The 11,298-nt window shown below is 45.8% G+C and overlaps 1 protein-coding gene across 1 annotated transcript in view; it reads left to right on the top strand.

The window, feature by feature from the left end:
* Window positions 1-877: 877 nt before the first annotated feature.
* LOC139338417 (vasorin-like) overlaps window positions 878-11,298 on the top strand; it is a 30,479-nt gene continuing 20,058 nt past the window's right edge. The window contains exon 1 of the mRNA XM_070973393.1: window positions 878-1,033. The gene's annotated coding sequence lies outside the window, so the exon portion shown is untranslated. The remainder of the gene's footprint in view (window positions 1,034-11,298) is intronic.

The following is an 11,298-nucleotide window of genomic DNA, read 5'->3' as shown; positions in this document are numbered from 1 at the left end:
TAGACACAGACACAGCAGGCAGCTCTTTTCAGCTAAAAATGTCAGATAAACCCCTCTGTACCCCACCAGCCCAGCACTAAACAACAGAAAGACAAAATTACAGCGATTAGCTGGTGAACACGGTGGAGCATTTAACAGCTGAACAGTCAGACTTTTCCCTCAGATCCAGTCAGTCGCACCAGAGGGACAGAAACACATCTCTAAATGAATGCTAATGTTGCTAAAATGCATTAAAAAGAAAAGAAAAAGACCATATCAGCTTCATAAGGTGATAATAGATCAGTGCTGTGTTTACAGTTTGTAACAGTGCCCCCAAGTGGCCAAAAAATCAGTTAATGCAGCTTTAAAGAGATTCACTCCAGAGCTTTAATGAAGTGCTCCAAAATGCACGTGATCACTCCTCAAGCGTCCTTGAACAAAACTCTGAACCCTGAATCAATTCAAACCACAGCTTTAGCATGAGGCCTACAGAACTGCATGCTGCACAATACACAGGCAGATACGACACGACCGGTTTACAGAAATGAGAAGATTGCAGTTGATGGAAGTCGTGCGCACATCTTGTAAATCTTACAGTGAGGAGGTCTAACATAACCTTGTGAATTGAATTTGTGCAAACGTGTGTCTCTGGGGTGCAGGATGAACCATCTTTCCTGCTACAGATCTGTTTTGCAGGTGCAGCCCGCCTCGCGGACGCGCACGGCCGCGCGCTCCGCCTTCACACGGTACCTCCCACTCCCCCAGCTTGTTTAAGTGCTCGCCTCCTTTTCCTTCAATGAGTGCTATTGTTGAGCGGTGTGTGCGCCCCTGAACGCAGGCGGACCGGCTCTCCACAGACGGCGGAGCGAGCGAGCGCGCTGCGGTGATACACCTTTCGGCTGAAACTCCGCGTGGACTGAGCTCTGCTGCGGTGCCAGGAGAAGCTTTTGAACGGGCGCGGGCTTCGCACAGAGACACGCTGACAAAGTGGATAAAAAGTCTGGGCAGAAGCTGCTGGAGCGCATTCCCGCGGACTTTGGATTACTTTAGCAAGGTGAGCTTCCCCCGCGCCTCTCATGCTGACCTTCACTGTGATTTAAACACTTTAAAACTCATTTCTGTGCACAGTGCGAATGACTGAACAGATCAACAGCTCTGAGCTGCTCAGATGAGGTCTATGCGCCTTTGCTGAATTAACATTGAGAGAACTCCTCTGTGTGCTCGAGGTCTGTCGGATGCGGTGTTATCGATTACAACCACTGAGTGAATCGGTCGTTCTGTAGACTGTGACGCTCGGAGAGACTGTGGTAATTGATCCAGCCTCAGCTTCTGTTCGTGCCTGCACTCACATGTCAAAGCTTCCCTTGTGGACGGTGACTTTGCCGGCGTATCCTCGCATTCCTCTCCCGGCGCACGGGTCACTATCTCGGGTCAGGATCTGCGGGCCAGACGCGCTCAGGGGGGCGCACGGACAGGAGAGACACTGAGAGCAGTGTCTCCCGCAGAGGGACGTGGAAACGGGATTAGCTCTTATCGCTGTCGTTTCTTCAGACCGCGTTCGTGTCGAATGTATCGGATTAGGGGTCGTTATCTGCCCCGCCATGGTTTGTCTCACCTCGGGCTGTTCGCTTTCACCTCAGATGGCAGCCTTTAATCTGCGTGATTGGCTGCTGATCCTCAGAGACAAATAAAGATATTCCCTTTGGGACATGCTGGCTGTCTGCGGGTGCAATGGGTCACATTATAGTGTAGTGTTACTTCTGCAAGTGCGGTTCTGCGCGTCAAGGTTTGCGCACATGTACAGCCTGTATGCTCTGTATTAGTTTTTTATGAAGCTCAGTCAGTCCGTTGATGAGCCAGCTGACAAAGCACAGAGCAAACCGATTAGTCGTTTTTTCCAAGCAGATTTGTTGCTTTTTGCTTTGGAAAATTGACATTTTTCTGACATTTTATAAGAATGGATTAAGAAAATAATTGTTAAATTAATTAACAATGAAAATAATTTCATTGGCCTTAAGGATCTAATGTTATATTACAGCAGAGGCTTAGAGACTAAACCGGCTGTGATCAACGCTGAAATGATTACAGCCTACAATTAAAATGAGTCTGTTGAAGGAAACTGAAGACGTAACTGAAACTGCATTTATCACAGTTTTCTGTCATTTAAAAGAGTGAAACATTCATTGATTAATCTGAACAATACTTGGGAGATGAATCATTAATGGAAGAAGTAATGCAAACAATATGCTGATATCTGCATGTGCAGGAGAAGTCCTCGCTTTTATCTTCTTTGGTTGAGGACAGCGGTGAATTGTGCACTTACAGACAATAAAATCATGTTTACATGTTGAAAAGAAGATAAAAAGACTAAAAGTGATCATTCCTCGTGTCCGTACTTCATGTAAACCTGCTCTTCATGGCGTACACTGGCAGCACATGAGCAGTGTGTGCTGCAAAGCACGGCCGAGCAGTGAAATCTAAATCTAGACGGTGCTCTGCCAGCCATGAGCTGCTCTCTTCACCTTACCTTGCAGCTTGCTGCCTTCACTGTCAGGGGGCTCTGTAAGGAGTTTGGGTACAATATCAGCTCTCCAAATTAAAAAATTGGCAGCGGAAAAGCAAACCCAGCGAGGAGTATGGGAAAAGCAAAGAAAGGTGGAGTCAGAGGGATGTGCCGAAGTACGTATGGGAGAGAGTGAGAGCAAAGCAAACATTCCTGACTCGGTGTCTCAGCAATTTAATTAAGGTTTTTGTGAGATGCTGCAGCGAGCACCTCAAGGTGAAGGCTTAACCCCGCCTCCCCCCATTTCCAGCTTGGACTAATCCCAAAGGTCAGCTAATAAGTGTTTGGGTCATGCCACCATGACAACTAAATAGAGGCAAACCTGAAGGAAAGCTCCCCAATCAGGGAGTTAATAAGCCCATGAAGGAAGTTAAGAGGTACAAGGTGAGGAGGATGGAGTCGAGGATTGTGTAGTGTGTAGTGTGTGTGTGTGTGTGTGTGTGTGTGTGTGTGTGTGTGTGTGTGTGTGTGTGTGTGTGTGTGTGTGTGTGTGTGTGTGTGTGTGTGTGAGCGAGCGAGCGAGCGAGTAGATGAGATTTCAGTTATCAGCCACACCAACTTAAAGCTCCTCCTCACAGTGGGGTTTAAGTGTACCCTGTGGTGCTCTGATGTTACACACACACACACACACACACACACACACACACACACACACACACACACACACACACACACACACACACACACACACCCTCCCTCAGGTCAGGCCTCGGTCACTGTACCAGTGCTCGGGTAGATTTTATAGGGAAATAAAGTCAATGACACAACTGGCTGTTATTATTTTCTGACACTTGTGGCTGAATTCCTGCTTCCTCAAACATGTTTCTTAAACTTTCACTACTTTCAAAGCGTTGATGGCTTTCTGTTGTCGTCTCGACCATCCCTCCTCTCCTGTTCTCCACATCCACTGTGTCTGACATGACACGTGACGTCTTTACCGCTGCAGACAGGCTCGTTTCCAGCCTCAGCCTCCTGCACTCGTTCTCATTCCTGTTCAGTCTGTTTTCCATCTTGGTTTTCTGCTGCTAGCCTAATTTTTCCTCTGGATTTCTCTTTTATGTGGAAAGTAGTGTCACAGTTATTCCCACTCAAGTGCTTATGATACTCGACCCCGTCACCAGACACAACACTGATGTTGGACGTGGTTACATGCAGCTTCATCTGTGTTTTAACGTCAGATGTGAACAGTTATCAAATATGTCCTACAGTACGGACATGGCAGCTATGGTATGCTTCAGGGCAACATCATCGATATGGAAAAGGTATGATAAGGATGAAGTAACTGAGTAAAAGTCGGACAGGCTGCTTCGCTAAAGAGCACGTTACTTCCTGCTTCGGCACTGGATGTCAGTCGTGTGCTGGAGAATCTGCCAATATGAATGAAATTCCTAAAGATACTGATGATTCCAGATGTTGCAAGAACCAGGCTAAAGACACAGCAAATGTCAGTGTTTCCATCAGATGTTTTGCGAGTGGTGTCAAGAGGATGTAATCTAATCCAAAGGAGCGCTGCTAAGTCTGCACGTTATAGAGGGTTAATTTCTTCATCGTTTTTTTTTTTTGGGAGCTTTCTGGAGAAGGCATGGAGCAGTGGGCAGTAAAATGTCAGTGCTGCCTCATACAGGAATCAGACAAGAACCACATGCAGAAGCAGGATTAATAACAACATAATTTAAAGCTGCTATGCTATGCTATATATTTGAAAATGTCTCACTTTGGTGCCACCTGGTGGTAGAATCAAGAATGACAGTGCAGTTGACAGTGACGTAAGCTGTGTGAATGGGCTAAGGCTGCACCAGGTTTCAGCGGGATTGTTTGATTTTTATTCTAACAAAACCTTATGGAAGAGGAAATAATTAAATACTAATTGTGTTCAGTGGTTTTGGTTTAAAAATGTCAGACTGCTGTTTTCTGTTGTTTCCATCATTTTGTCGTTAAGCACAAAATCAAGCTGCACATAAAAATGGTGGAAGAAGTCCTGATCCTTCCGTCCTCTCGCTGTCGTGCAGCTGTATCGGCGGGGTGGGCCGGCTGCTTGTCGGCTCATTTGGGAGCGTTTAAGGAAGCGGGGACGGCGCAGATGGAGCGGACGTCCAGCGTCAAGCCTCTGACTGCTGATAAATCACCGTGCTCGGTTCAGTCATTGTGCTGCTCAGGGCTGCTTTCCTGCTCATGCACAGGCCTACCTGGAACTCTGCGACCATACTGAAGCCATTTACAGTAACAAGCTGTTTTCATAATGGATGCTGGCGATGGTTTGTTCCCTCCGTTGTTCCGTTTTCGCTCAAGCATTTGGAAAATGCATTTTTCCAAATGAACCAGCTAAACTTGTTGAGAGGTGCGTTTCATTATTGATTACTCTCTTGATGAGCGAGAAAAGGCCAATCACCACTGTGACGTGTTTGATTTGCTTTAGTGTGGCCAACAGTCCAAAACCCAAAGGCAGACCAACTAATTGATCATTCGAATTGAGGCATTTGCCTTCAGCAGCAGAGGTGTGAGTCACAGAGTATGCTCTTCTCATTTAACAGATGAATTTAAATGTATTTGAGGTTTTGCTCCTCTCTGTTGCAGCTTCACATACTGTATATTCATCCAAGTCTGGCCTGAAGCAACGTTAACATGAAACATTATTTAAATGATGGCAGTTATTGCTGAGATATTGCTAACTTTGGTTTCCGTTTTCAGCAACATAAAAAGACTCACGTTACGTCTTTACAAGGTTTCCTGACACCAGAGGAATCCAAGACTCAAACCCCACGACCGGCTGAGACTGAACACGCTCACCAGAGGGGAACCTCGACTTTCCGAGAACTCGACCCCGCGCCTCCACCCCTCCAACCCCAGGGAGGGTTTAGGGGTTGCTACTCCTTTACTAACACATGAAGCGTGTCTCTAAGTACCTTCCCCCCCTCATCCTCACAGTGCGTTGTATAAACACAGTGGTTCAGTAGGAAGGTAAAGAGCGTGACACATATAGACTCCTCGTAACATTCCTCTGTGGTACCAGGAGGCACCGGGACAGAAAGATGCCTCCAACGGCAGGTCTGTGGTCAGATTACCCAATGCAGAAATGGCAGGCTGAGACTATGAGCGCGATTGACCTTTTGATAACCTAACATCAGCAGTTTACCCTCAGTTCACTTAATGAAGCGTGAAAAGAAAAGCACACATTTTATGCAGACTGTCTGTACATTTAGAGCAGTTGTGATATGAAACACATACAGAGCAGCTGATCAGAAGAGAGAAGCAGTAGTCTTACGGAGCAGAAGACAACTTTTTAACGGGTTTAGGGGCAATTTTTACAGTTTTACACAAGAAAACAAGATTGCAGTCTTACATTTTTTTTAAATCTTAATGTGCTTGACTGTTGTGAAACAGGCTAGTAATAAAAGCCTGCACAGCTTGCATACTGCCAAGTACAGCACTGACATCCAGTTTAATAATACAATTCAGCACAAGCACCGCAGAAAAGTCAGCAAAGTACTTCATCTGCTCCACTTGCATCTCCTGAATCAGCTAACGTTAGCTACCGGCCACAGAGCAGGGGCGGCCTGAGGGAAGTAGAATCTGCACGTTGTTCGGTCTTCATACGTCATGAACAAACTGAAACTGAGAGCTCGTCAGCGGGTCGAGTCTTTTTCTGTCTGCCCACTTCACTTAGAGATCGCTGAGTCAGCCAGCCACAAATCAAGTTAGCTAACGTAGCCAGCTGTCATCTGCGTTCCTTTCTGACTGACACACGCTGTAATGACTTGATTTTCACAGTTTGTGTTTGTGCCAGAACAAACATTTTGATTAACAGAATTAATTCCCTGTAGCTCCCAGGCCCAGTTTAACAGAGTCGGGCTTAACCAAGAAGACATGCCCGGACTTTTTGCATTAATTCAGACATTTTTTATTCCAGTAGTTTCAAAACGATGTACGCATTTAACCACTGAAATGTGCTGCTGAATGAAACAAATCCAGAGAATTCATAATCTGAAAATGCATTAATTTAACAAACATGGAAACCAAACATTACACGTTTTTCCTGCTCTGTGAGAACCTGGACAAGCAGGGACTGCATACACAGACAGCTTTTATACCCCGACTCGACACCTAATCTGTCTGAAGTCTTTATGATAACACGTCCCTCTGCCCCCCCCGTCCTCCAACAGCAGCCATACCTGAGGGCGAGGGGAGGTGTGAGCGTGAGCTGGTGTCGGGGGTGGTGTGGTAGATTAGGAGAACCCCACCTTACAGCCCCCTCTTTCTGAGCCCCTTTCTCTGTTTTCATCCCTGAGGGCATATAGTGCACACACACACACACACACACACACACACACACACACACACACACACACACACACACACACACACACACACACACACACACACACACACACACACACAGAGTCTGGAAGTGGGTGGTGGCCTGGGGGCTTCAGGGCCTCACAAAGCACTTCAAAGGGTGGAGGTCTGGATCTGTGATGTCCTGAAGCACTTGAAGGTACAACAGGTGAAGAGAGAAGCCGCCTGACAAACAGAAGCTCAGCGGCGGTTTTGGTTACGGTGCAGGCGTACGCTCAAGTCCACGCTCGTGTGCAGCACGTCGCATGTGTCAGGCTGCGAGAGACTGTCGAGCCGCAGGTGCCTCAGGTGAAGTGAAGGGGAATGTGATGTGTGTCTGCATTCAGGTGCACATGCACACTTGACATGTGAACCTGCGTCTGTGTTTGCATTTTTGTATTGATGTTAAGGCAGTAAAACTAAAAGCCACCAGCCAGATTACGGTTTAACATAATGCTAATTAATCCAAAGAAGTCAGATCCCGCAGTTTAAAACAAGCTGAATTTGTTTTGAAAGTTATTTATTTAGAGAAGTTACATATAACTGCTGATTCGTGAGTGTCAAATTTCTGCATTTTAACATGAAGTTTGGATCAGAAATCTAGCCATCAAAACCTCATTCAACAGTTTATGTAAAAAAACCTTTCAATCATTTAGTCCAACGTACGATGTGGACTGAGATGTCTTTTGAGTTGGAAATCAATCAGCTCTTCAGAAATATTAACTGAATATCATGAAAATGTACAGTTCAGGTGTATTGCAGAGAGAGATGATGCGATTAGTTTAGAAAAGAGTGCAGTGAACACGAAATGCATCAGACTGAGCGTAACTACGGGAAGAATGTGGAATGAATGAACGCTGAGGACAAATGTTAGGTGTGTGTGAGACGTGGTCCAGACATGGCAGGAGGGTGTTAGCATGTCAGAGAATTGATATGTTGTTCGTCTGTGCTGTGATAAACTGCCACATAAGCCCAGTCACACCAGGAAGTGGCACGGCACGTTCATCCGCGTCCAAATACGTGAACATTCATGCTAGTGCCAGTCCGTTCTCCACGGTTCGCTCCATTTTCGCTCCATCATGCCTTTGAGCACCCACGGGGCGTTTTGTTCACAGGGTGTTTCGCTCAAGAAAGAGTTACTGACTTAGCTCGGTCGCTAAGTTCACATAGTTTATTCACAACATGTATTTATACCAAAGACTCCTGTCTCATAACTGCCATCATTCCTCAGATTTACTTTGCATTACCCCTGAGACACCATCCTCTGCTCATGTCCGATGAAGGTGGCTTTGCTGCAGACTTTTGTCCTTTTAAATGCCGGCGTGATGATATTGTTGTAGCTTGATGTTTCCTCTTTCTTGTCTCTGGGCGTTGGACTGAGCTGTGGGTTGATTGGTTGGTTGAAGCTGCGCCTGTATGCCTTTGGCCATTCTCAGGCTTGTTGTATTGGATTCAGACAAGCTATTGAATATTGTGATCAGAGTAATTTAGATTTTAATTATAGTGTGGTACTCTTTGGATGAGTATCAACGGGAGGGCATGAAGGTGGATGAGATTACTGAAATTAAAGACTCCAGCTGGTTGCTGCTGAGAGCATCGCCACAGGCATGCCTGTGTTTAATTTGAGGATTCCTCTCTTTCAGAAGTCAGAGAATGAATTTAAACTAAATTATAGATTGCAGACTGTTAAATTCATTGCTTGATGAGACAAGACGGCTAATTGAACCCAGCAGCCTAAAAGGAGTCGTGCTGTAGTACAAGTATATCAACAGAGGTAGTGTTATGTCAGCTGAATCACAGCCTCAGCACCGTCCCGTCAAACTGAGGCTCACTTCACTCCTTTGGCTCCAAGTCAGAGGGACACAGTGTTTGTGCACAGCTGAACAGGAGTTACACTCATCTGTTGGTAAGTGACAGCCTCAAGTATATTTGCAACAGCTATTGTTGCTGTTTGTGTGCCTGTAAGCGTGGTGTACTGCAGTATGTTGTAGTACTCAGAGATACACACACATTCACCATGAGATATGTCAAAGACCAGAGTGTGAGACACACAGAACACAGGTACGGTGCACTCTACACTGTCTTGCATTGCATTGATTTTGCATAGACAGTCTCACACACACACACACACGCAGAGTCCTCGTTGGAGGCCTCACTGCAGCTGGTGGGGGATTAAGAGGTCGGGAGTCAAAGGGGGGAGCAGTCAACCCACAGACCTCGACAAGAAACTGACGAAGCAGAAGAATGGCAGGCAGAGACGCACACAGAGCGCCGAGTCACTCAAACGTACAACCCAGATCGTCCAAATAAGAAGAGATGTGCCGTACTGAGCGTGCGCCACACCAGAGAGGACGTTCTGTCATTCATCATGGTTTGCACTTGGCCCGAAGCCAAGACGCGTCTGATGTTGCTTGGACCACCGCAGAAAGACAAACAGATCAAACCAGCACGTTCGGGCTTGTGCAAGACTTTCAACTGTTACTCAACTTGTTCATCATAATGACAGCGAGTGAAGGTCACGACTTCGACAGTCAGCCGGGCTCCACATGTCAGAGACCGAGTCAGGCTTGTGGCGTTTTGAAAGTAGAGATGCCTAGATGGCTGTGATAAGGGCCAAAGTCATGATTACTCATGCAGGTAGAGCTTCAGTACAATCAACTATCAAGAGTCAGTTTATGCTGTTAAAGCAGAGTTAGCAGAGTTTAACATACCAAATAAATTTTTCTAGAGCTTGACAACATTTGTCTCCACTGCTGGAACAATGGGTCGATTGCAACTTAAAAAAACTCAATAAATCATGAGGCGAAAAGGGAAAAGATCAAAGGGACGGACTAAATGATCCGTATGAAACAAAGTATTCAAATAAAACTGCTGTGGAAGTGAAAGTGTTTCTGTAAATGAAGCAGCTTCGTCTGGTGCCGCACTGAAAAAGCAAATGCAGGGCAAAGCTACGCATTTTATTGTTTGTGGGTGACATTGCAAGATTGTTTGGTTTGCTGTAAAACAGGAGCTTAAATATTAAAATATGCTGAAAGCTGAGAATCATCATACCGAGCAAACAGTGTCCACAAAAAATGCTGTTGTTGTTGTTGTTGTTGTCGTTGTTGTTGTTGTTGTGAACGTTCACCATGAGCACTTAAAAGTCGAGAGGGCGCGTGTTATTCCCTCATCATTCGGAGGTTTGTAGAGTGAAGAACTCTCTTCAGCGAAGTCTGAGCTCTTCAGGAAACAGACAGCTTTTAGTGCGCTCACGTTCTCGGCATTAAGGTAAAAAGAGCAGAAGACAGAGACTTTAATAGACAAATCAGGTTCTTGGCATTTGACACGTCCTCTGCCCACCGAAGCCGGCGTAGCTAAGTGTGGCTGAGCCGCGGTATTTTTAATTTGGACATCTTGTTCACAGATGAGAACTGAAAGCCACTTCAGACGGAGGGCAGGCGGATCAGAGCTTATGCTGCAGCAGCTTTTCATGCATGCTGGCGGGGAAACGAGTGCGTGGTCTGAGGTGTTTGGTGCATGTGCATGAAAAGAAAAGGTAATAATAAACTGAATATTAACAAAGTTAAACTGTGGAAGCTACAGAACCTGGGTGGGAGCAAGCTAGCTACTATTTTTCAGGCGCTCTCAAATTACTGATTGACTTAGATCGAATGAGTAGCATAAAGTGATCGCATTCATCCTTCAACACTCGGCTTCTCCTCTGTAGCTGCAGGCAGCTGTTAATGCGACACAGGATGCTACATTTCTTACTACATTTAGCGCTGTTTGCTAACAAGCAGCTAGCTGCACACAGCTGCTGTGTAAAGGCAAAGAGAGGAGTGAAACTCGTCAGGTCGTAGACAGGTTGATTAAGGCCTACAGTTTCAGTATGATTTTGGGTTGAGGAATGTGTATGTTTCGGGTACTGGTTGCCAAACATAACGTTGGATTGCCTTTGACGTACACTCAAGCATTTTGTGCAGGATAACTGTCTATGTTGTGTTTGCTTGCACCGGATCTTTACTTCAAGCCAACGCTTTCAGTAATTAGAGGGTACTGATTATTCATTTGAGGGTCCGCTATCAGAAAGTTGTACTCTGATACCTGCTGGACTCTTCGTTGAACTTTTATGGAGGAGACAGTATTTATTTCTTCGTGTCTGTTATGTGTAATCTACCAGTTCAATAGCGATGGCCGCGAGCTAAACCAAGACACTTCATAAACTCAGACAGACCAATGCAAGTCCAAGACAAGCAGTCAGCAGGTCAGTCAGCTGCAGAAACGCTGCTCTGCACCTCCGACGAGGCCAAAACACACCAGACTGTTGCTCTCACTGGAACAGATGGGATGTATTAAACAAACTGAGGCCGCAAAGATTGATGGAGCAATTTCACAGCCTCATCGCAGAAAATGAACTTAATATATCTGTGCTGGTCAGATCAGAG

Source organism: Chaetodon trifascialis, chromosome 2 (genome assembly GCF_039877785.1).
Source record: "Chaetodon trifascialis isolate fChaTrf1 chromosome 2, fChaTrf1.hap1, whole genome shotgun sequence".
Taxonomy (NCBI): Eukaryota; Metazoa; Chordata; class Actinopteri; order Chaetodontiformes; family Chaetodontidae; genus Chaetodon; species Chaetodon trifascialis.
Note: the sequence above shows the minus strand (reverse complement) of the source record. Positions and strands in the feature narration are given on the sequence as shown.